Source organism: Myotis yumanensis, unplaced genomic scaffold (genome assembly GCF_028538775.1).
Source record: "Myotis yumanensis isolate MYYU_CA2020_CCGP unplaced genomic scaffold, mMyoYum1.0.hap1 SCAF_22, whole genome shotgun sequence".
NCBI lineage: Eukaryota > Metazoa > Chordata > Mammalia > Chiroptera > Vespertilionidae > Myotis > Myotis yumanensis.
In genome coordinates this window covers 15,556,747-15,579,492 of record NW_027223773.1, presented here as the reverse complement: position 1 = coordinate 15,579,492, position 22,746 = coordinate 15,556,747, and the positions used below count along the sequence as shown (strand labels likewise).

General features: G+C 52.1%; 1 gene segment (V, D, J or C); it reads left to right on the top strand.

Annotated features, from left to right (window-relative positions):
* LOC138999285 (immunoglobulin alpha-2 heavy chain-like) overlaps positions 1-22,746 on the top strand; it is a 69,498-nt gene that overhangs the window by 12,462 nt on the left and 34,290 nt on the right.

The following is a 22,746-nucleotide window of genomic DNA, read 5'->3' as shown; positions in this document are numbered from 1 at the left end:
CCTGAGTGTTAGCCTGGCCCTGCAGGGTGACTGCCCACAACAGAATTGGAAAAGGACACGGGTCCCAGGGGAAGTCTGTCCCCTGGCCTGGGCTCCACGTGCACAGTTTCCAGGCTCCAGCTTTGTTTCCGCTAAGTGGATCCCATCCGGGCCCAGCCCGTGGACTGGGGGACCCGAGCAGGGCCCAGGCAGTGTGAGCAGTGTGAGGCTCACGCAGCACGCGGCTCTCAGGACAGCACCAGTGAGTGTCTGAAGGCCGGCATGGGAAAGAAGCACAGGTCCGACAGCTTAACCACAGAAGCGTATCCTGCCCCCGGGCTCTGGGGTCAGATCAAGGTGGGGGCAGGGGCAGGCGGCCCCTGTGGCTGACCATGGTCTCCTTTCCCGCCTCCACAGCCTTGAGCTCGCTCTGCACTTCCACCACTGTGGCCTTCTCCTGTGTGTGTGTGTCCCCAAGTCCCCTTCTCATAAATTCGCAGTCAATCCAGGGAACCCTCTCCTTAACTCACTGATCACACCCTCCATCATCCCAATGCAGCTGCTTTCTGCAGGACAGGGGGAGAGAGTAGGACAGTGATGGCGAACCTATGACACACGTGTCAGAGGTGACACGTGAACTCATGTTTTTGGTTGATTTTTCTTTGTTAAATGGCATTTAAATATATAAAATAAATATCAAAAATATACATCTTTGTTTTACTATGGTTGCCAATATCAAAAAATTTCTATATGTGACACGGCACCAGAGTTAAGTTAGGGTTTTTCAAAATGCTGACACGCCGAGCTCAAAAGGTTCGCCATCACTGGGGTAGGATGTCAGTGTATAAATTGAGGCACACAACTCAAGCTGCAACAGTCTATCCACTGACTCCACAAATTCACATCTTTCTCACATGCAGAATACCCCACCCCAACACCCCCGCAGGTCTAACCCATCCAGCATCCCCTCTCAGTCCCAAATCTCAGCTAAACCAGGCAGAGGAGTCACGAAAGTGAGGGGTCCTGGGACTGAGGTCTCCCAGCCACGGATTGTGGAGCAGACTTGGGGTCTGCAGGCCGGGCAGCCCCATGGCTGGCATTTCCATGCCAGAGGGAGGAGAGGGAAGGAAGGGAAAGGAGAGGCCATGGGCCCCAAGCAAGTTCAAGCCTGAAGGGCAAGCACCATTAGATGTTTTGTAATTGATTTAAGAGAGAGAGAGAAACTTCGATTTGTTGTTCCACTTACTGATATGTTCATTGGTTGCTAGTATGTGCCCTGACCAGGATGGAACCCGTAACCTTTGGTGTATGGTTGCGATGCTCTAACCAGCTGAGCTACCTGGCCAGGGCCCAAACCCCATTAGATTTCGAGGCCCCAGAAGGTCCCTCAGTCCATGCTCTGTCCTCGGGGTCCATGTGGCAGCCAACCCTTCAAGTGGGGCCTGAGTTCTCGGGCCCTGGTGGCAGTGGTGCCCCGCCAGTCGCGGACGGCCTTCAGTCCAGGCAAGCCTGCTCCTGCTCCTCCTCCTCTTCCTAATCCTCCTCCTCCTGCTCCTCCTGCTCCTGCTCCTGCTCCTCCTCCTCTTCCAAATCCTCCTGCTCCTCCTCTTGCTCCTCCTCCTCCTCCTCTTCCTGATTCTCCTCCTCCTGTTCCTGCTCCTCCTACTCCTCCTGCTCCTGCTCCTGCTCCTCCTCCTACTCTTCCTCCTCCTGCTCCTGCTCCTCCTACTACTACTCCTTCTCCTGCTGCTCCTACTCCTACTCTTCCTCCTCCTGCTCCTCCTCCTCTTGCTCCTGCTCCTCCTCCTCCTGTTCCTGCTCTTCCTCCTCCTCCTGCTCCTCCTCCTCTTCCAAATGCTCCTGCTCCTCCTCTTGCTCCTCCTCCTCCTCCTCTTCCTGATTCTCCTCCTCCTGTTCCTGCTCCTCCTACTCCTCCTGCTCCTGCTCCTGCTCCTCCTACTACTACTCCTTCTCCTGCTGCTCCTACTCCTACTCTTCCTCCTCCTGCTCCTCCTCCTCTTGCTCCTGCTCCTCCTCTTCCTGTTCCTCCTCCTCCTCCTCCTCTTCCTGCTCCTGCTCCTCCTCCTCCTGTTCCTCCTCCTCCTCTTGTTCCTGCTCCTCCTCCTCCTCTTGTTCCTGCTCCTCCTCCTCCTCCTCTGCTCCTCCTCCTCCTGTTCCTGATCCTCCTCCTCCTCCTCTGCTCCTCCTCCTCCTGTTCCTGATCCTCCTCCTCCTCCTGCTCCTGCTCCTCCTCCTCCTGTTCCTCCTCCTCCTCCTCTTGTTCCTGCTCCTCCTCCTCCTCCTCTGCTCCTCCTCCTCCTGTTCCTGATCCTCCTCCTCCTCTGCTCCTCCTCCTTCTGTTCCTGATCCTCCTCCTCCTCTTGCTCCTCCTCCTCCTGTTTTTCCTGCTGCTCCTTCTCCTCCTCCTGCTTCTCCCCCTTCTCCTGCTCTTTGTTCTGTTCCTGCTCCTCCTGCTGCTCCTGCTCCTGCTCCAGCAAGACTCCCACATGCTCTTCCTGGCTGGTGCTGATCTGGCAGCTAGAACCTGGGAGTCAGGGGCATGACCCCTGAACCACCGCTCTGCCCTGTCTTAGGAGCCTGTTCTTCCAACAGGCTGAGAACCTCCCAGACCCACCTGGCCTGGTCCCTCAGTTTCTCTCTCCTCCCATCCCCATGGGGCAGCAAGGAGAGGCCACCAGCACTTTGCCCATGAGCCCTACTTTGCAAAAAACAGTAGAACAGAATTCAGCCACATCCGTGACCCCTTCACAAGGTCCTCCAGTCTCCAGTGCCCAGGTCCTGCTCCAGTTAGAGGCCTCACCCCATGCACTCTGAGCATCAGCATTCCTGACCACAGGGACAGGCCTTCTCCCTAGCTCCCTCCCCTTCCGGGGCCCACACCGAATCGCCTTCAATGCCCACTTTCTACCGGCCTCTCTGCCCAGTTTGGGTTTTTCCTTTTTAAATGCTTTCCTACAAAATTTATTTTTAGTGTTAAGAGTATGACAGATGTCCCCCATTTCTCCCCATTTGCACCCCTCCATCCAGCTCCTGCCCCACCCCCAGCCTTCACCTCACTACTGTCTGTGCCCATGGGTTATGTAGATATGCATATAAGTTCTTCGGTTAATCTCTTCCCAAACTCCCCTCCCCAACTGCCTCTGAGATTTGTCAGTCATTCCATGCTTCCATGTCTCTGGATCTATTTTATTCAGCAGTTTATGTTGTTCATTAGATTCCACATATAAGTGAGATCATGTGATATTTGTCTTTCTCTGACTAGCTTGTTTTGATTAGCATAATACTCTCCAGGGCCCTCCATGCTGTCTTAAAGGGTATTAAATGCTTCTTTTTTACAGCAGCATAGTAGCACATGGTGTAAATGTACCATACCTTTTTTTTATCCACACTTGGGCACGTGGGCTGTTTCCAGATCTTGGCTATTGTTAGGCTACTGTGAACATGGAGTGCATATATAATTTCTGAATGGTGTTTTGGGTTTCATAAAATATATTCCCAGAAGGGGGATTGCTGAGTCATAAGGCAGTTTAATTTTTAGGTTTTTGAGGAAACTCTAAACTGTCAAATATTCATTGAGCATGATGGCTTGGGCCGATTTCTGGGGTCTCTGTTCTGTTCCATGATCTACATGCCTGTTTTGTGCCAGTACCAGGCTGTTTTGATTACAACGGCCTTGTAGCATAGTTTGATATCTGGTATTGTGATCCCTCCAACTTTGTTCTTCATTCTCAAGATTGCTGCAGCTATTCAAGGTCTTTTTGTTGTTGTTCCATATAAATTTTTTTAATATTTTTTCTAGATCTGTGAACTATGCTGATTCCAGCATTATCATAATTCCAAAACCAGATAAAGACACTACAGAGAAAGAAAATTACAGGCCAATATCCCTGATGAATATAGATGCTAAAATCCTCAACAAAATATTAGCAAATCAGATCCAGCAATACATTAAAAAGATCATACACCATCATCAAGTGGGATTTATTCCAGGGATGCAAGTTTGGTACAATATTTGCAAGTCAATAAATATAATACACCTCATAAACAAAATGAAAGATAAGAATCACATGATCATATCAATAGACACAGAAAAAGCATGTTCATAGTGATTGCATTGACTCTGTAGATCACTTTGGGTAGTATGGACATTTTTAATGATGTTAGTTCTTCCAATCCATGAACATGGTATGTGCTTCCACTTGCTTGTATCTTCCTCTATTTCTTCTTTCAATGCCCTATAGTTTTCTGAGTACAGGTCTTGTACCTCTTTGATTATGTTTATTCCTAGATATCTTATTTATTTGTTGCAATGTTATATGGGATTGTTAAACTCTCTTTCTGAGAATTCATTATTGGTGTATAAAAATGCCATTGTTTATGGATGTTAATTTTGTATCCTGCTTATTTACTGGATTTATTTAATAACTCTAGTAGGTTGTTGGTGGAGTCTTTGGTTTTTTAATGTATAATATCATATCATCTGTGAATAATAGGAATTTTACTTCCTCCTTTCAAATTTGCATGCTTTTTATTTTTTTCTTGTCTAATTGCCATGGCTAGGACTTCCAATACTATCCTATCTAATAAAGAGGGGATATGCTAATTGACTGTCATGCCATCGCAAAGATGGTGGCACCCACAGCCAATAAGGAGGAAATATGCTAATGGACTGCCCCGCCCTCAAAGATGGCAGCGCCCTCAGCCAATAAGGAGGGAGTATGCTAATTGACTGCCACACCCTAAAAGATGGCAGCTCCCACAGCCACAAGATGGCTGGCAGGGGAGGGCAGTTGTGGGCGATCAGGCCAGCAGGGGAGAGCAGTTAGGGGTGACTGAGCCAGCAGGGGAGGGCAGTTGGGGGCAATCAGACTGGCAGGGGAGGGCAGTTGGGGGAGATCGGGCCGGCAGGGGAGCAGTTAGGCATCTATCAGGCTGGCAGGGGAGTAGTTAGGGTCAATCAGGCAGGCAGGCAGGCAAGCAGTTGGGAGCCAGCAGTCCTGGATTGTGAGAGGGATGTCCGACATCCCCCGAGGGGTCCCAGATTGGAGAAGGTGCAGGCTGGGCTGAGGGACACCCCCCTCCAGTGCATGAATTTCGTGCACCAGGCCTCTAGTGTTGAATAAGTGTGGTGAAATCATACATCCTTGTCTTGTTCCTGATTTTAAAGGAAATGCTTTTAGTTTTTGCCTATTGGGTATGAGGTTGGCTATAGGTGTCTCATATGTGGCCTTTATTATGTTGAGGTATTTTTCCTCTATTCCCACTTTCCTGAGAGTTTTTATGAAAAAACTTTGAGTAAAGTGGCTACTTGGTTGAGCACTGACCCATGAAACAAGAGGTCACCAGATCAATTTCTGGTCAGGGCACATGCACAGGTTGGGGGCTCAATCCCCAGTCGGGGCATGCAGGAGGCAGCCAATCCATGTTTGTCTCTCATTGGTGTTTCCATTTCCCTATTCCTCTCCCTTCTTCTCTCTCTAAAATAAATAAAAACATATATGGTTTTGTTAAAAAATGGGTTCTGGATTTAGTCAAATGCTTTTTCTGTGTCTATTGATATGATCATGTGATTTTTATCCTTCATTTTGTTTATGTGATGTATCATATTTATTGACCTGAAAATATTGTACCAAACTTGCATCCCTGGAATAAATCCCACTTGGTGATGGTGTATGATCTTTTTAATGTATTGTTGGATCTGATTTGCTAATATTTTGTTGAGGATTTTAGCATCTATATTCATCAGGGATATTGGCCCGTAATTTTCTTTCTCTGTAGTGTCTTTATCTGGTTTTGAATTAGGATAATGCTGGCTTCATAAAAAGAGTTTGGAAGTCTTCCCTCTTCTTGAATTTTTTGGAATAGTTTGAGGAAGATGGGTGTTCTTTGAATGTTTGGTAAAATTCTCCTGTAAATCCATCTGGTCCAGGACTTTTGTTTGCTGGGAGTTTTTATTATTACTACTTTAATTTCATTAGTTGTTATTGGTCTATTCAGATTTTCTGATTCCTCCTGATTGAGTTTTGGAAGATTGTATGTTTTCAGGAATTTTTCTGTTTCACCCAGGTTGTCAAGTTTGTTGGCATTGAGGTGTTCATAGTATTTTCTTATAATCTTTTATATTTCTGTGCTTTTTCTGTGTCTACTGTGGTGTCAGTCATTATTTTGCCTTTTTCATTTCTGATTTTATTTATTTGGGTCCTCTCTCCTTAGTCTGGCTAAATGGTCATCAATCTTATTTATATTTTTGAAGAAGCAGCTCTTGGTTTCATAGGTCTTTTGTACTGATTTTTTTAGTCTCTATGTCATTTATATCCACTCTGATTTTTATTTCCTTCCTTCTGCTTACTCTGGGCTGTTCTTGCTGTTCTCTTTCTTTTTTAAAGAATATTTTTATTGATTTCAAATAAGAAGGGATTGAGCCTGCAACCTGGATATTTGCCCTTACCGGGAATTGAACCGTGACCTCCTAGTTCATAGGTCGATGCTCAACCACAGAGTCATTCTGGCTGGGCTTTTTGTTCTCTTTCTAATTCTTTTAGTTGTGGAGTTAGATTGTTTATTTGATATTTTTTCTTGTTTCTTCGGGTAGGCCTGGAATGCTATGAACTTCTCTCTCAGGTTTGCTTTTACTGTGTCCCATAGATTTGGGGTTGTTGTGTGTTCATTTTCATTTGCTTCCAGGAAGTGTTTTAGTTCCTCCATGATCTCATTGGTAACCCATTCATTTTTTAATAGCATTCTATTTAGCCTCCAGGTATTTGAATGTTTTTAGTTTTTTATTGTAGTTGATGTTTAGTTTCATGCTATTGTGATCTGAGAAGATTATTGATATAATTTCAATCTTCTTAAACTTGTAAAGACATATTTGTGTCCTAATATGTGATCTATCTTTGAGAATGTTTCATGTGCACTTAAGAAGAATGTATATTCTGCTGCATTGGTATAAAATGTTCTGTAAATGTCAATTAAATCCATCTGATACAGTGTTTCATTTAAAGTCACTGTTTCCTTATTGATTTTTTTGGTCTGGAAAACATATTAAGTGGAGTCAGCAAGCTGTTAATGTCCCCTACTATGACTGTATTGCTGTCAATCTCTCCCTTAAAGTCCTCTAGCAGTTGTTTAATATTTTTAGGTGCTCCTATATTGGGTGCATATATGTCTACCAGGGTTATACCCTCTTGTTGGATTGATCCCTTTCTATTATGTAGTGACCTTAATTGTCTCTTGTGAAGTCTATTTTGTAATATATCAGTATTGCTACCTCCGCTTATTTATTTTTCATTTCCATTCGCTTGGCTAATTCTTATAATTCTTTTCCATCCCTTCACTTTCAATCTGTATGAATCTTTTGTTCAGAAGTGGGTCTCTTATAGACAGCATATATATGGGTCATGTTTTCTTACCCACTAGCTAATCTATGTCTTTTGATTGGAACATTTCATCCATTTATATTTAAGGTTATCATTGATAAGTATTTATTTATTGCTATTTTTATTTTTATATGTTGTTCTTCTTACAACAGTCCCTTTAGCATTTCTTGAAATGCTGGTTTCTTGGTAATAAACTTTTTTTTAGTCTTTTTTTGGTCTGGGAAGCTCTTTATTTCACTTTCAATTTTGAATGATTGCCTTGCTGGATAGAGTAGTCTTTATTTCAGATCCTTGCTTTTCATTACTTTGAATACTGTCCATTCTGTCCTGTAGTTTTTTCTGCTGAGAAGAAAAGGTGACAGCCTTATGGGAGCTCCCTTGTAGGTATCTGACTGTCTTTTTCTTGCTGCCCTTAAAATTCTCTCTTTGTCTTTAATGTTTTCCATTTTAATTATGATGTGTCTGGTGTCGGTCATTTTGTGTTCATCTCAATTGGGACTCTCTGTGTTTCCTGAACCTGTATGGCTTTTTCCTTCACCACGTTAGGGAAGTTTTCTGCCATTATTTCTTCAAACAGGTTCTTTATCCCTTGCTCACTTTCTTCTCTCTCTAATGCCCCTATGATGCAGATGTTATTCCATTTCATGTTGACCTAAAGTTCCCTTAAACTCTCCTCATGTATTTTAAGTTCTTTTTTCTTTTTGCTGCTCTAACTGAATGTTTTCTCCTACCTTGTCTTCCAAATCACTGATTCGATCCTCTGCTTCATCAAGCCTGCTTTTAATTCCTTCCAGTGTATTCTCTATGTCAGATATAGTATTCTTTACTTCTGGCTGGTTCTTGTTCATGGTTTCTATGTCCTTTGTCATGTTGATGTAGTTTCCACGAAGTTCCTTGTAGTTCTTACTAAATTCCTTAAGCATCTTTATAATCATTACTCTGATCTCTATGTCTGATAACTTACTTACCTCATTTAAGTCTTTTTCTGGTGATTCCTCATTTTATTCCATTTGGAGGTTGTTTCTTTGTCTCCCCATTTTAGTTGTCTCTTCGTGTTTGTTTCTATGTATTAGATATACTTGCTATGACTCCCAGTCTTTGTGATGTAGCCTTTGTAGTAAATATCCCATGGGACCCACTTGGTGCTGTCTCTTTGAACTCCTGAGCTGGATATTCTAGGAGTAACCCTTTTGTGTGTTATTTGGGCCCTCCTTTTATAATTGGATCTTGATTATTGTTGTCCCATTCATGGTTGGGATCTCCTCTCAGGCTGGCTAACTGTGAGGCTCAACCCCACCCACATTGTCTGAGCTGCTGTACAGGTGCAGTCTTGAGGTGGTTTCTGCCCTTCTTTGTTTAAAGTCTCCTCTCCAGCCAGTCTTCATCTGGTCTTTCAGGGTGAATATTCTCCAATTTAGTTTAAATTCCAGTTAAATTCTGGAAGGTGATGGGAGACAGATCCCCTACTGGACCACCATCTTCCAATGCCCCCTCTGTAGAGAATTTTTATAAGAATTTGTTTGAGCCCAAATGACAACAATGCTAGGAAGCAAGATCTCAAGTGCTCCCCAGTTTGGGTTTTCTAACCCTCCCCTCAGACCTTCCAGGCCTCCACTCACCACCCAGTTCTAAAGCCACAACCACACTCTTAGGTGTTGGTGACATCACACCCCACTTCTGGTACTAAAGTCCACATTTATTTCCTACATCAGCTGTACCATAGTCCCACACATCCAGTGGGCTTAAACAACAGAAATTCACTGTCGTAGACCTGGATTCTGGGAGTCGAGGTCAAGAGTCACAGGACTGGTGACCCCAGGTTATAGGGGGATGGCCAGGCCCTCCCCACTGCTGCTCTGGGAGCTGCTGACATCCTCCGCTTGTAGAGCTCCTCTGTGCATGGCCTCTCCCTGTGAGTGTCTCTGTGTCCAAGTCCCCCTCCTGTAAAGACAAAGTCCTATGGGGTTTGGAGCCACCTGACTCCAGCAGGACCTCGCTATCTTATGGGAAAGGGAAATAGCCCTGCTGAGAAAGCACAGGGAAAGATGAGAGCAGGGTCATCAGACACTTGGGAGAGCAGTGCAGTGGGCTCTGCCACCAGAGGACGTGCAGAGAGGGCATGGTGCCACTGCCCAGCCAGACGGCTTGCGTGCCAGCTGAATCACAGGGACTTGTGGCCCTGTCCCAGCACCAACAGGCAGTATGGGGACAGGGACATGGGAAGAGGTGGAGCAGAGGTGCCATGAGACTAAGATAGGACAGTGCTCTTAGGGACCCCGTGTGGGCTCATCCACCTTGGTCACCCAGGTTCCCACAGAAAGGATGAGGAAGCTGTGAGCCAACCCACCAGGGAGTTGCCAGTCCCAGAGCCCAGTGTCCATGAGTGACAGCCCTACAAGCGTCCAGGTCTGAAGTACTTGCAGGGTGTCACCTGTCTGGACATTGGCTGATGGAGCCGTGTGCCCCCAGATTCCCCCAGGACAGGGCTGAACAACCCCTCTGAGACCAAAGTCACTGACAGGCTGGTCCCAAGCACAGAGCCCTTGGGAGCAGGAGTTGGGGATAGGAAGGGCTGACCTCACTGCTGCTCAGGTGACGACACACAAGTCCAGCCATGCTCTGCCTCACCTGCCAGGCAACTGAGGCCCCCAGGCCCATCACCCAGGGCACACCCTGAGCTGGGGTATCCTTCCACCCCTCACGGCTCCATGTGAGGGGTTAGAACAGGAGGTGCATAGAGCAAGGAGACTGGGCCTCCCCTCCAGGGCTCTGCCAGGCCCCCCAGGACCGAGGCCTCTCCTCCCACACTGCCCTGTGCCCTGGGGAGTGCCCGGCCTCAGAAGAAACACCTGTCTGTCTTCCAGGTGTGGCTGTGCTCCCCATGGTCCTGGAGTGCAAGGCTCCCAAAGAAGGTGTCTCCGTGACCCTGGCCTGCTTGGTGACGGGGTCTGACTCAGCCACCTGGCACATAGGAGCAGAGAAGCTGCCCGGAAATGATGTTGTGATTGGACATTTGGAGCAGAGGGTCACCTACCTCTTCTACCAAACCATCTTCTGGAAGCCTGGCTCACACAGCTGTAGCGCCGATCACACGTCCAAGACCGTCCAGTGGCCAGGTGGGTGGCCTCCAGCATGTCCCAGCATCTTCCAGGGCCTGACCTCAAGGACCAAAGCAGGGACTGGGCCCCGATGGGCACCCAGCCACCCCTCAGAGCAACTCACTCCCTACCCCCTCCAGCTCCAGCATTCAAACCCAGCCCCTTCCACTCTTGTCTCCAGAGTGCTGGAGGCAGCAGCCCAAACCCGGCCCCGCCCCTGCCCTACCCATGTCTTCCCGTCCACCCGAAAGCCTGTCCCCCCCTTTGTCCACGATGCCCTCTGACCTCGGCTGCCCACTGCCCTTCTGGTTTCAGCATCTTGGAAAACTCAGGCCATCTCAGTGACCCACGTGCCACCTCTCTCAGAGAAACTCACCCCAGCCCCCACCATGGCCAGAGACCCAGGTGAGGAACCCCTCTGCCAGCATACCCCTACCCACCTGTCCATGCCTTAGGCTGCCTCCTTTAGGCAGCCCTCCATGACTTCTGGGAGTCTTCAGTCACATTCTGGTCAGGAAGGGCGGGGCCCTGAACTTATGGCTACTGAGCACCTACTGTATCCAGGCCCTGTGTTGAGTGACACTGAAGCCTTCAGGTGCCAGGGACCGGCCTAGGTCACACTGCAGGGAGCACAGTGGATGAGGAGGGCCTTGGGCCAGCACTGGGATGCACCTGCCCTGTGGGCCTGGCTGAGACATGAGCTTCTTCTGGAGGCTTTTGTGGGGATTCATTGCCAGCGCAGCCAGGAGTGCGGAACCCAACCCCTGACCCTCACAGAAACACAGGGCGCCCCCTAAATGCTGGGGTTGTGGTGGTGCACCCAGGGTCTGCCAGCCAGAAGACGGTGCTCATGCTCTGAGCGGGTTGCCAGTGCCGGCAGGGGTGTGCTGGGCAGACACAAGGAGTCCCGACCTGCGGTGGCCCCACCAGGTTGCTGGTTCGGACGCCCACACCCCCAGCTGCAGTTGGTGCCTGCTGTCGCGTCCAGAGGGTTTTTCAAAATGCTGACACACCGAGCTCAAAAGGTTCACCATCACTGCCCTAAACCATAGGAGGAGTTGTCGTACAGGTGGTCCTTGAGCACCTGGCAGTCAGTCACAGCCACCAGGCCAACAGGGTCCCGCCAGAACCAGAGGCGCACTCCGGGGCACCGACACAGGGACGATGTGGCTGGGGTGGGGCTCAGACATGCACCTCACAGCTGGGGCCATGGAGAGGCCACAGCCCTGACCATGGCCCCCCTCACCCATCCACTTCCCTCTCAGGGCCCCAAGGTCCCCTGAACCCAGGGGTCACGAGGGATCCAGCCACCATGCCCCAGACCCTGGCCCGGGTCCCAGCCAGAAGCTGGGATGCTGGACCCTTTCTCCGAGGCCAGTCCCTGGGGCACGGACCAGGGGGAGCAGGGAAGGAACGGGCCAGGGGCCTCACATGTCCTCTCTCCACAGCCCTTCTGGCCACCTCCCCCGGCAAGGACTCACATTCTCCAGAGCCTTCCCGTGGCCCGGGCACAACCGGGGTTCTCCGTGCAGCTGCCACGGCGCCCAGCAGCCTCGCCGTCCGGGTCCTGGCCACGCCGGGCGCTCACACCTCTGCCCGGGCGGCCTCCCGGCTCCTGTGTGAGGTGTCGGGCTTCTCAGCCCTGGAGCTGCTCCTCACCTGGCAGGAGGGCCGGCGCCAGGTGGACTCCTCTTGGTTTGCCACCGCGGGCGCCCACAGCCGAGCCTGGAAACAGCACGTTCCGCACCTGGAGTGTCCTGCGGGTCCCGGCCACCCCCGGCCCCCCGCCGGCCACCTACACTTGCAAGGTCAGGCCCCCGGCCTCGGAGGCTGCTCAACGCCAGCTGGAGCCTGGACACTGCAGGTTAGGCACCCCCAGCACAGGGCTGGGGGGTGGGCAGCCAGCACAGCGGCTGGCTATCTGTGCCACCCCCCGGGACAGCCCCACCCGGCTGACTTGTTATCTGGAGTTTGCACTCGCTGTCCCCACACTTGGGGATTTGGGTGACCTGACACCTGTTTGTCCCACTCATTCCTGGTATCCCCACAGTGGGCGCTGACCCAGGAGGGCGGGAGGCTGGGGACCCCTGCCAGGCCCCGAAGAGCAGCCATTTCCTGTGAAGACACACCCGTCACTGGGCACGGAGCAGGGCCTCCTCCAGGGTGGACATCGGGTGGTCACCACAGATGGCTCCTTCCGCCCCCCCACCCAAGAGATGTCCGAGCCTCTCCAGGTTCCAAGGGCCCCAGGACCCGTCCCAGCACCTTGGGAGCCAGGTGCACCCAGAAGGGAGGGCTGGACCCCACGCTGACTGTGGAGGAAACAGAGACCCACAAAGTGGGGCTCACCCTCCCCTTTGAGGCTTCCTGCCAGGCCGTCCATTGTGCACAACACCCAGACCCTGCCCCGTCTTCGCCCACCAGGCCCCCAGGGACGGGATGGGCATGCTGGGCCAGGCTGTGAGCAGGACACCATCCAGGCTGCCCAGCGCTCACCTGCCAACCTGTGCTCGGTGTCCACAGCGCCACAGGCTGCGCGGGTCATGGAGATGGCCCTGCCCCCTGGGCGGGTCACGAGGGATCTGGTCACCAGGCCCCAGGCCCCAGCCCGGCTCTCAGTCTCTGTGGTAATAGACGGCTGCCCTTTAAATCTCCATTTCTCAGAGGACCCCTGAGTTCAGAGCATGTGATTAGGAATAAATCACTAATTACTCGAAGAATAAAATGACGAGAAAAGCAAAGTTCTACCCGCTTTTCATTGTTAGAGCCAACAGACTGCAAAGCCTTGGCACTCACTCATGCCCGGCCCACCTCCCGCACCCCACACCACAGACAAGGGGCCCGGCGGCCTGCACTGCATGCTGGTTCCCAGGCCCACTTCCTGCCTGGCCCCAGGCACCCAGCCCAGGGCTGGGCAAGTCCCCCTCCCAATCCAGCAGGATGACGATGCCATACTCCAACCTGGCGTGTGCCCTGGCTCACAGCCATGCCACTCCTCCTGCTGCCGTCTGGGCCTGCACCCCTCCGGGGCCTGGCCTCCTGCCCCCTCCATCCTCCTGGGCCAGGCTCTCTCCCAACTCAGGGCATCCGTGCATGCTGTTCCTTCTGCTTAGAATGCTGTTCCCTCCTCTCTTTGCCTAGTTGGCAATATCTCATCTTCCACAGCTCATCACAGCTGCCACTTCCAAGCACTGTATATGCTTTTAAATATGGTTATTGATTTCAGAGAGGAAGGGAGGAGAGAGAGATAGAAACATCAATGATGAGAGACTGGGGGGTCGAACCTGCAACCCGGGCATGTGCCCTGACCAGGAATCGAACCGTGACTTCCTGGTTCATAGGTCGATGCTCAGCCACTGAGCCACATGGCCAGGCCCAGCTGCCACTTCTGAGGGAGGCTCCACGGCCAGGCTCCCGGGGCCAGTCCCTGTGCATCTGCATCTTCTTACTGCCGGCGCCTCCCTGGCTTTCTGGTCACACGTGTGTGGACTTACGTGCCATGTTTCGTTCTGGTTCACCTGCCCCAATCGGTGCTGTGACCTATCTGGTTCTGCTGTGCCAGGCACGGGCCTGACCATGAGAAGGAGGGGTGCAGATGCCTGTTGGGTGGGTGACAGGGTGGGCACTGGATGGTATGAGCTGTCACCTGGCATGCAGCTGCCGCTGTGCGCTGTGAGGCCGCAGGACTGACCTCAGCAGCGCCGCTTCCTCCCCAGGCCGGGCCCCGCCCCTCTGGGGCCCCCTGAGCATGCAGGAGGACTGTGATGGCTACGCCGACCTGGACGATGCCAGCCGCCTGTCACCCACCTTCCTGGCCCTCTTCCTCCTCACCCTGCTTTACAGCGGCTTTGTCACCTTCATCAACGTGAAGGGCAGGGACATCCAGGGGGCTCGCTGGAGCCGGCCAGGGACTGTGCGGAGCCAGGAAACCCGGGCAGGAGGACAGTGGGCTGTGGGCACTGGCCCGGCCTGAGGGAGCCACCCGGGGCCCTCGCAGGAACACTGCATGCCTGGCCTCAGAGCCGGCCCTGACCCAGGCGCCTCCTCCCGTCCACCCTCTGGCCAGCCCATAAACAGTTCTGGCTCCTTGCACCTGCCTCCTGTTTCTGTCCCTGCCCTCAGGATCTGCCTCTGGCCACTGCACCAGGTGCTGAGAGGCCGCTCGCAGCAGGGCTGCCACGGAGGATCCAGGGGCCTGTCCACGCAGTGGACTGGGCTGGGAGGCCGTGAACACACACAGGCAGGCTCACTCTGCAGGTGCACAGATCTATACGCTCACACAGCTCACACAGAAGCAACATGCACAGTGCACACATGCAGCATGCCCCTGTACACAGTTCACACACAAATGCACACATGTGTGCACACATGTGCCAGCCTACAGGCAACATACAGGCTTCACACGCACATTCCCGGAACCTGTCAGTCAGGACATGGAGATGGGAGGGCTCTTCTTGTCGCTGGGCAGTGTCATCACAGAGAGAAGCTGGCACTTACCGCTGCATGGCCAGCTGTGTGGGGACAACCAGGGGGGACAGCCATGGGACAGCCATGGGAACAGCCATGGGGACAACCATGGGAACAGCCACGGGACAGCCATGGGGACAGCCATGGGGACAACCATGGGAACAGCCATGAGGACAGTCACAGGGGACAGGCATGGAGGACAGACATGAAGGACAGTCAAGGGGGACAGCCATGGGGGACCGTCACAGGGGACAGGCATGGGGGACAGACAAGAGGGACAGCCATGGAGGACCATCACAGGGGACAGCCATGGGGGACAGTCATAGGGGATAGCTATGGGGGACAGACACGAAGGACAGTCATGGGGGACAGCCATGGGACAGTCACAGGGGACAGCAATAGGACAGCCATGGGGACAGACATGAAGGACAGTCATCGGGGAGAGCCCTGGGGAAAACCATGGGGGCTATCACAGGGAAGGGCCACTGGGGACAGCCACAGAGGCAGCCACAGGGCACTGCCAGGAGCCCAGGGGTGTGGGTAACCCAGAAGCTGGAAAAGGCCAAATGGGTGCTCCCTGGAGCCTGTGGGAGGGGAGAGGGGCGGGCCCAACCACACCCTGAACCTGCCCAGTGAGGCTGGGCGAGGAACGGGGGGGTCGAAGGGAGGGGCCATTTGCCCCAGCAGCCGAGGAAAAGGAGCACAAGGCTGCGCTCCACCCTGTCCCATTTCGGCTGACTCCCCGCCTGGTCTCCTCACCTGGTCGTGTGGTCTCCGTGCCAGAGGCCCAGGGTCACAACCACAGGGTCTCCCTGCCCACGCCCTGGAGCCCTGTTTCAAGATCTCAGATGAGACCCTGGCTCCCCACAGCCCCAAAGGCCCTCATATCTTATGAGAAATCAGAATGGGGTCCTTGTGGGGCCCGGCTGCCCTGGCCTCCTGTCTATCCATCCCTCTTTGTCCCCTCATAGGCTGTCCCTGGCCATGAGGCTCCCGCATCATCCCCTTCAGGTCTGTGTGATGTCCCAACACCCTAATGCAAGGCCCAGGCCTCAGACCTTCCCCTGAGCCTCCTTCTAGCACCCTCTGTGGCTCACTTATACCTGTTGGTTATTCTCGGTTTTCACCTAGAAAGTTGCCTCTAAGAGAACAGAGCTCTCGGCTGCTTCTTCATGACCCCCAGCAGGTAGGACCCTCTAGCAGGTAGGACCCTCCCGGCAGACAGGACCCTCCAAAAGGTAGGACCCTCCAGGCAGACAGGACCCTCCCGGCAGACAGGAACCTCCAGGCAGACAGGACCCTCCAGCAGACAGGACCCTCCCGGCAGACAGGACCCTCCAAAAGGTAGGACCCTCCAGGCAGATAGGACCCTCCAGGCAGACAGGACCCTCCAGCAGACAGGACCCTCCCGGCAGACAGGACCCTCCAAAAGGTAGGACCCTCCAGGCAGACAGGACCCTCCCGGCAAACAGGACCCTCCAGCAGGTAAGACCCTCCAGGCAGACAGGACCCTCCAGGCAGGTAGGACCCTTATACCTGTCAGTTAATCAGGGTTAGGAGATGAGGGTCTCAGAGCCCCAAAGGCATCATTGCTGGGCCTTCTACCCTGAGCCCCGCCCTCCAGCCCCACCCCACACTCAGGAGCCCACCATTGGGTCGCAGCTGTCTCCTGGCTGTTCCCAAGGGAGCAGGTCTTGACTTTTCCCTCTGCCCTTGGATTTGCACCCTGGAGCCCCATCCACAGGCCCCTGGGTGGCCAGGAGGGAGTCCGGGCACCACAGTCCATGGCCCATGATTCCCCTGAGTGTGTGGGTGCCTGGCTGGGCCGGGAGTCGGTTCTTGAAGTTCATTCTGTTCTCATTCTGTCTGTTTATAAAACAGTCCCTACCCAGCCGGTGTGGCTCAGTGGGTGAGCATCGACCTATGAACCAGGACGTCACGGTTCGATTCCAGGTCAGGGCGCATGCCCGGGTTGGCGGCTCCGTCTCCAATGTGGCCTGTGCAAGAGGCAGCACATCTATGATTCTCTTTCATCATTGATATTTCTATCTCTCTCTCCCTCTGCTTTCCTCTCTGGAATCAATAAAAATATTTTTAAAAATTAAAACAACCCCTGACACCGGGCATGAAACACATTGTCATCAATGCACACCTGACCCTCACAGCTTTGTGGTGCCCAGCAGGATCCTACCTAGACCTCAGCCCAGCGGCACCGGGAAGCTGTCAGGTGGTTTCCAAGAGCTGGAGCCGAGTCAAGCACGACTTCCCACCTGCTGGCCCCGGCCACTGCGGGAATCGGTCTGCCAAAGGCATGTGCTGGTCTCGTGGGCCCCCATGCCCTGAGCTCCCTGTCACTACGGCCCCTAGCCGGGGTGCCCCCCACCCGGGGTGCCCCCCTTCTCAGTGCAGAAACATCTGTCCCAGAAGTTGCGACACTAGGACACACGCCCTCCCACACCTCAATCAGGGCTTGCCAAGCCTTGTCCTCAGGCCGGTGGCAGCAAGCGTGCTCCTCACCGGGCCCGGCTCCCGCCTTCCAGCCCTGAGGACTGCCGCTCCATCCTGCTTCCCAAGCACCGTGTGAATTCCTGTCATGACCAACCCTCCTCGAGCGCCTCCCAGGAAGAGGGTCCTGAGAAGGGTAGTGAGAGCTTAGCTCAGATGACAGACCAAACTCACCACAACACACCACACGTGGCTCTTTGGACTGCTGTGAGCAAATAAAGGACAAAACGGCCTTCCCCTCCACAGAGTGAAATATCTCACAGGCAGCCAGAAACGTGCCAGCCCTCCTCCCCAAAGAGGAAACGAAGCCCCGTATTCCCTGTTTACTGTCCCTGGGTGCTGCCCTTTTCTGTCCTTGTTGGAAAATGGCCAGTCTTGGACAGCCTGCCGCTTAATCCTGAGCCACAGTAACACACACGAATGCATCTTACGTTAAATGGTAGCAGAACAGGAGGATGTGAAAAGAAAAGAATCGGTTAATATATATGGATTTCATATCAAAATGAGGGACCGTGATGGCCAGTGTGCTCAGTGGTTAGAGTGCTGACTCACACACTGAAGGGTCGCACATTCAATTCCTGGTCAAGGGCATGGACCTGTGTTGCAGGTTCATGCCCATCCCTGGCTCCCGTGGGGGTACCTGCAGGAGGCAAAGGATTGATATGTGTCTCTCACATCAGTGTTCCTCTCCCACTCCCTCCCTCCTTTCCACTTTCTCTAAAACTCAATGCAAAAATATCCTCAGGTGAGAATGAACAACAACAAAAAGCCCGGCCAGCATGGCTCAGTGGTTGAGCATTGACCTATGAACCAGGAGGTCACGGTTCAATTCCCCATCAGGGCACATGCTGGGGTTGCAGCCTCGCTCCCCAGTGTGGGGTATGCAGGAGGCAGCCCATCGATGATTCTCTCTCGTCATTGATGTTTCTGTCTTTCTCTCCCTGTTCCTTCTTCTCTGAAATCAATAAAAATATAATTTAACAAAAAAAGGAGGGACCATCTGAGAATTCCACCCACCACACTGCATGTACCAGTCTTCTCTGTGGGCGCTCATGGGTGATGCACCCTTAACTCCCAGACTACACATGGGCGTGGCCGGTGACCTTGAGGTGCATGAGGTCAAGGCGCAAATGCTTTCTTTCTCTGTAAACTCCTGCTGTAAGGCCAGTGCTGTCCCCTGCAACTGCCCTTTCCACAGGAGACAATGGCTATGAGGTGTCTGTCCCAGCAGCCTCGGGACCGCTGTCCACGGTGCTGCTTGGCCCGCCGCCTGGGCGAGCTGCTGTCCATGGTGATGCCCGGCCCGCCGCCTGGGCGAGGCGCTGTCCGCGGTGCTGTTCCTGTTTACCTGAATGGCATACTGTTTGGGGCGGGCGGGGGAGGGGTTAGGTTTACAAATGAGCTAAGCAGACAGTACAGTTTCCATACTACTGTGCCCCTCAAACACCACATCTTTACCTATTGTTTTTTGTTGTTTTTTTTAAAAAATATATTTGTACTGATTTCAGAGAGGAAGGGAGAGGGAGAGAGAGATAGAAACATCAATGATGAGAGAGTGGGTGCCTCCGGTTTGTCCCACACTGGGGATCAAGACCACAACCCAGACATGTGTCCTGACCGGGAATTGAACTGTGACCTCCTGGTTCATAGGTAGACGCTCAACTACTGAGCCACGCTGGCCGGCACATCTTCACCTATTGTAAGTATCTTGCATCAGCGTTTAGGACTATTTGTTATAAACAAAGAACCAATATTAAAACATTATTGCCCTGGCCGGTTTTCTCAGTGGTTAGAGCGTCGCCCCTCGCACCAAATGGTAGCAGTTTCCACTCCCACTCAAGGGCATGTACTTCAATTGTAGGTTTGATCCCCAGCCCCAGTCAGGGCATTTGCAGGAGGCAACCAATTGATGTGTCTCTCACGTCCATGTTTCTCTCTCTCTCTCTCTCTCTCTCTCTCTCTCTCTCTCTCTTCCTTCCCTTCCACTCTCTCTAAAAATCAATGAAAAAAATTTCTCAAGTGAGGATTGAAAATATAAAATAAATTTTAAAAAAATATATTAAAAATATATATTTATTATTATTAACTAAAGTCCATGGTTAAGATTGTGGCTCATGCCTTACATTATACAAGTCTCTGAGTCTTGGTTTGTTTTTTTTAGCTTTGTTTTTAATTTATCTTTATTCTTGAAAAATTACAGATGCCCCCTTACTCCCCCCCATTGACCCCTCCACACCACTCCCACCCCGTCCTCAGGCCTTCACTGCACTATTGTCTGTGTCCATGGGTTGTGCCTATATGCATATAAATTCTATTTTTAAATCTTTATTGTTGAGAGTATTACAGATGTCCTCCTTTTATTCCCCCCATATCACCCCTCCACCTGGTTCCTACCCCACTCCAGGCCTTAATATAAAATCTACCCTCTTAGCAGATGTTCAGGTGCAGGCACTTTGGTGCATAACTAAAACTTTATACACATTGAACAATGAAGGAATCAAAGGCTATCACCACCAAAGAAAAATTAATGAAACACAGAGGAAGATAGTAAGAATGAGAGGAGTGAAATAGCTATAAGACAGACAGAAAACTAGTAACAAAGTGGCCAGAATAGACCCTTGCCTATGTACAATAAAATTAAATGTGAATGGACTAAACTGCCCAATCAAAATGCAATATCCAGGTGATGATTAACAAAAGTTAAGGATAAATGCAAAAAGGAGTCACAGAGACAAAGAGGGCCATTGATGATGATGAAAGGATCGATTCCCAAGTGGGGACAGGGCCCTGGGAAGGGCTCCTGTGAATGGCCTCAGAGTCCTGACAGGTTGGGAGTGGGCGGGGGTCACACACCAATGACATGAGACCATAACGTATCTACTAAGATTTTATTCCAGGCTCCTGGGTGCAGGTGGGCTGAGTCTGAAGAAGGAGTCAGCAGAGACCGAAGGGAGAGTCAGGTTTTTATTATCTTCTGCTGCTGCATGCCGCTCTGCTGACATGAGGGTCCGGTCGGTCCTTGGCTCCTCCCAGTGTCAGGTGACTAGTCAGCATCTGCGCTATGCAGTGCTCAAGGCAGCAAGCTTTCTGCAAGGCATCTGCTCAGCACAATACGTTTTTCTCTGCCCCGTTTTATTCTCTTTAACCCTTTCAAAGCCTCTCTTTTCTCTTGTTCCTGAAAGCCAGGCCCAGATCCAACACACCGGCTCACAATTCCACTCTAGGCAAACTCAGCATCACTGACTTCAATATAGATATACATATATATCCTCCTCCTATCTAATAATAGACAAACATGGTAATTAACCGTACCTCTGACATGCTTCCCATTGGCTAATCAGGTGATATGCAAATTAACTGCCAAACAAGATGGCGGTTAACCGCCAACAAACATGGTGGTTAATTTGCATATGTAGGTGCAATGCTGGGAGGCAAAAGGGGAAGAAGCCTCCTGACACTCGGTGATCAGAAACCCAAGTGGCAGATAAGAGCCGGGTGGCAGGGCAAAAGTGGCCCTGGGGCTCAGACAGAAGGAGGTGATGGTGGGGCCCCACACCCTGTGAGGCCAGGCCATCCTCGCTGGGCTCAGGCTGAAAGCGGTGAAGGCGGGATCACCGCCCCATGGGCAGCCCACTCGGTGTGCGGCCAGGCCATCGGCCCAGAGCTCAGGCAGAACAAGGGGATGGCAGGGGTCCCTGCCCTGTGTGCAGCCCACTCCATGTTCGGCCTTTCCTGAGTGCAGCCCCAGCCATACACGCGGGGCTCAGAGGGAACATGGCGATGGCAGTGGCCCCGCCCCCTGTACACCCAGGCCATGGGCGTTGGGCTCAAGAGGCTAGACCAGCAAAGCAGGACTGTGGATTGGGAATGGGCACAAGGCAGACCTCCTGGTCCTTCCCCTCAGCCAGCAGGCTCCTATCAATCTTCAGTTTCTACTGAAAGGAATGTGGTGCCTCCACTGTGCAGCCTCCCAGGACTCGCAGGCTCTGGAGTGAAGACTTCAACAAGGACTTCAGCACCTGCTCAGGGGAATAACCACCGCCTCCCTACTCCACAGCTGCTTCTGTGTCTGCAAGAAACTGCACATGCTCCTCTCTGTGACATGGGCGGGGCCAGAGCCTGAGTGAGGGGTTCCACCATAGCATAGCAGCTGGACCAGTGGAGGGAGGGAGGGAGGGAGGGAGGGAGGGAGGAAGGGAGGGGAAGTAGCAAGGGGGAAGCCCAGGTTCCCTGCTCCTCCTCCCACAGGCATGGCCCTTGCTGCTGATATGATAAAAGGAGTTGTGTTTTTCTAACTCTGTCTGGGTAAAGGAAACAAGTGTCTGTTGACTTCTGATCTTATTCTCAGAGCTGCCAGTTAATCCCTCTAGATGCATCATAACCAACCTCCAAAGGATCCGAGGGGCAGGATCAACCTTCGTTCCATAGTTGGAGAAATTGACCAATAAACACATGTGCCTCATGCCTCAGTGTTAACTACCACAGAAATCTCTGGGTAATGACTCAGATTCTATATCTAAGGGTATATTTTCTTCTGTTTTCATGTTTAATTCAGCCCCAAGAATCAAATAATACAATAAGAAATAAAATGAGTTCAGAAGGCTCAGCATTGTATTCCCAGGGCCTTTGGTCCCACACAAACCGCAGAGCTCAGTTATCCTGAGATGAAAGGAAAGGAAAGAGAAACATGAAAGGTTTCCCAGCTCAGTCACAGAGACATCTCATAACCACATATTAAGGACACGGCATTAACTTAGGGGTGGAAAGGACACAAATGGAATAGAATATGGAGCCACTTGGAGTGAGCAGACCAGCAGGGGGGCAGTTGGGGGCAAGCAGGCCAGCTGGGGGTGGGGGCAGTTAGGGGCAAGCAGGCCGGCAGGGGGGTAGTTGGGGTGAACACACTGGTACAGGGGGCAGTTGGGGATGATCAGGCTGGTGGGGGGGGGGGGGGGATTTGGGGGCGAGTAGGCTGGTGGCGGGGGGAAGTTGGGGGCAAGCAGGCTGGAAGGCAGAGTGGTTAGGGGCAATCAATCAGCCAGGCAGGCAGGTTAGTGGTTAGGAGCCAGCAGTCCCAGATTGTGGGAGAGATGTCCAACTGCCAGTTTAGGCCCGATCCCTGTAAACCAGCAGTAGGACATCCTTCCAGGGGTCCCAGTTTTGAGAAGGTGCAGGCCGGGCTGAGGGACACTCCCCCAGCCCCCGAGTGCACAAATTTTTGTGTACCGGGCCACTAGTGTGTATATGTGTGTGTGTGTGTGTGTGTGTGTGTGTGTGTGTGTGTATATATATATATATAT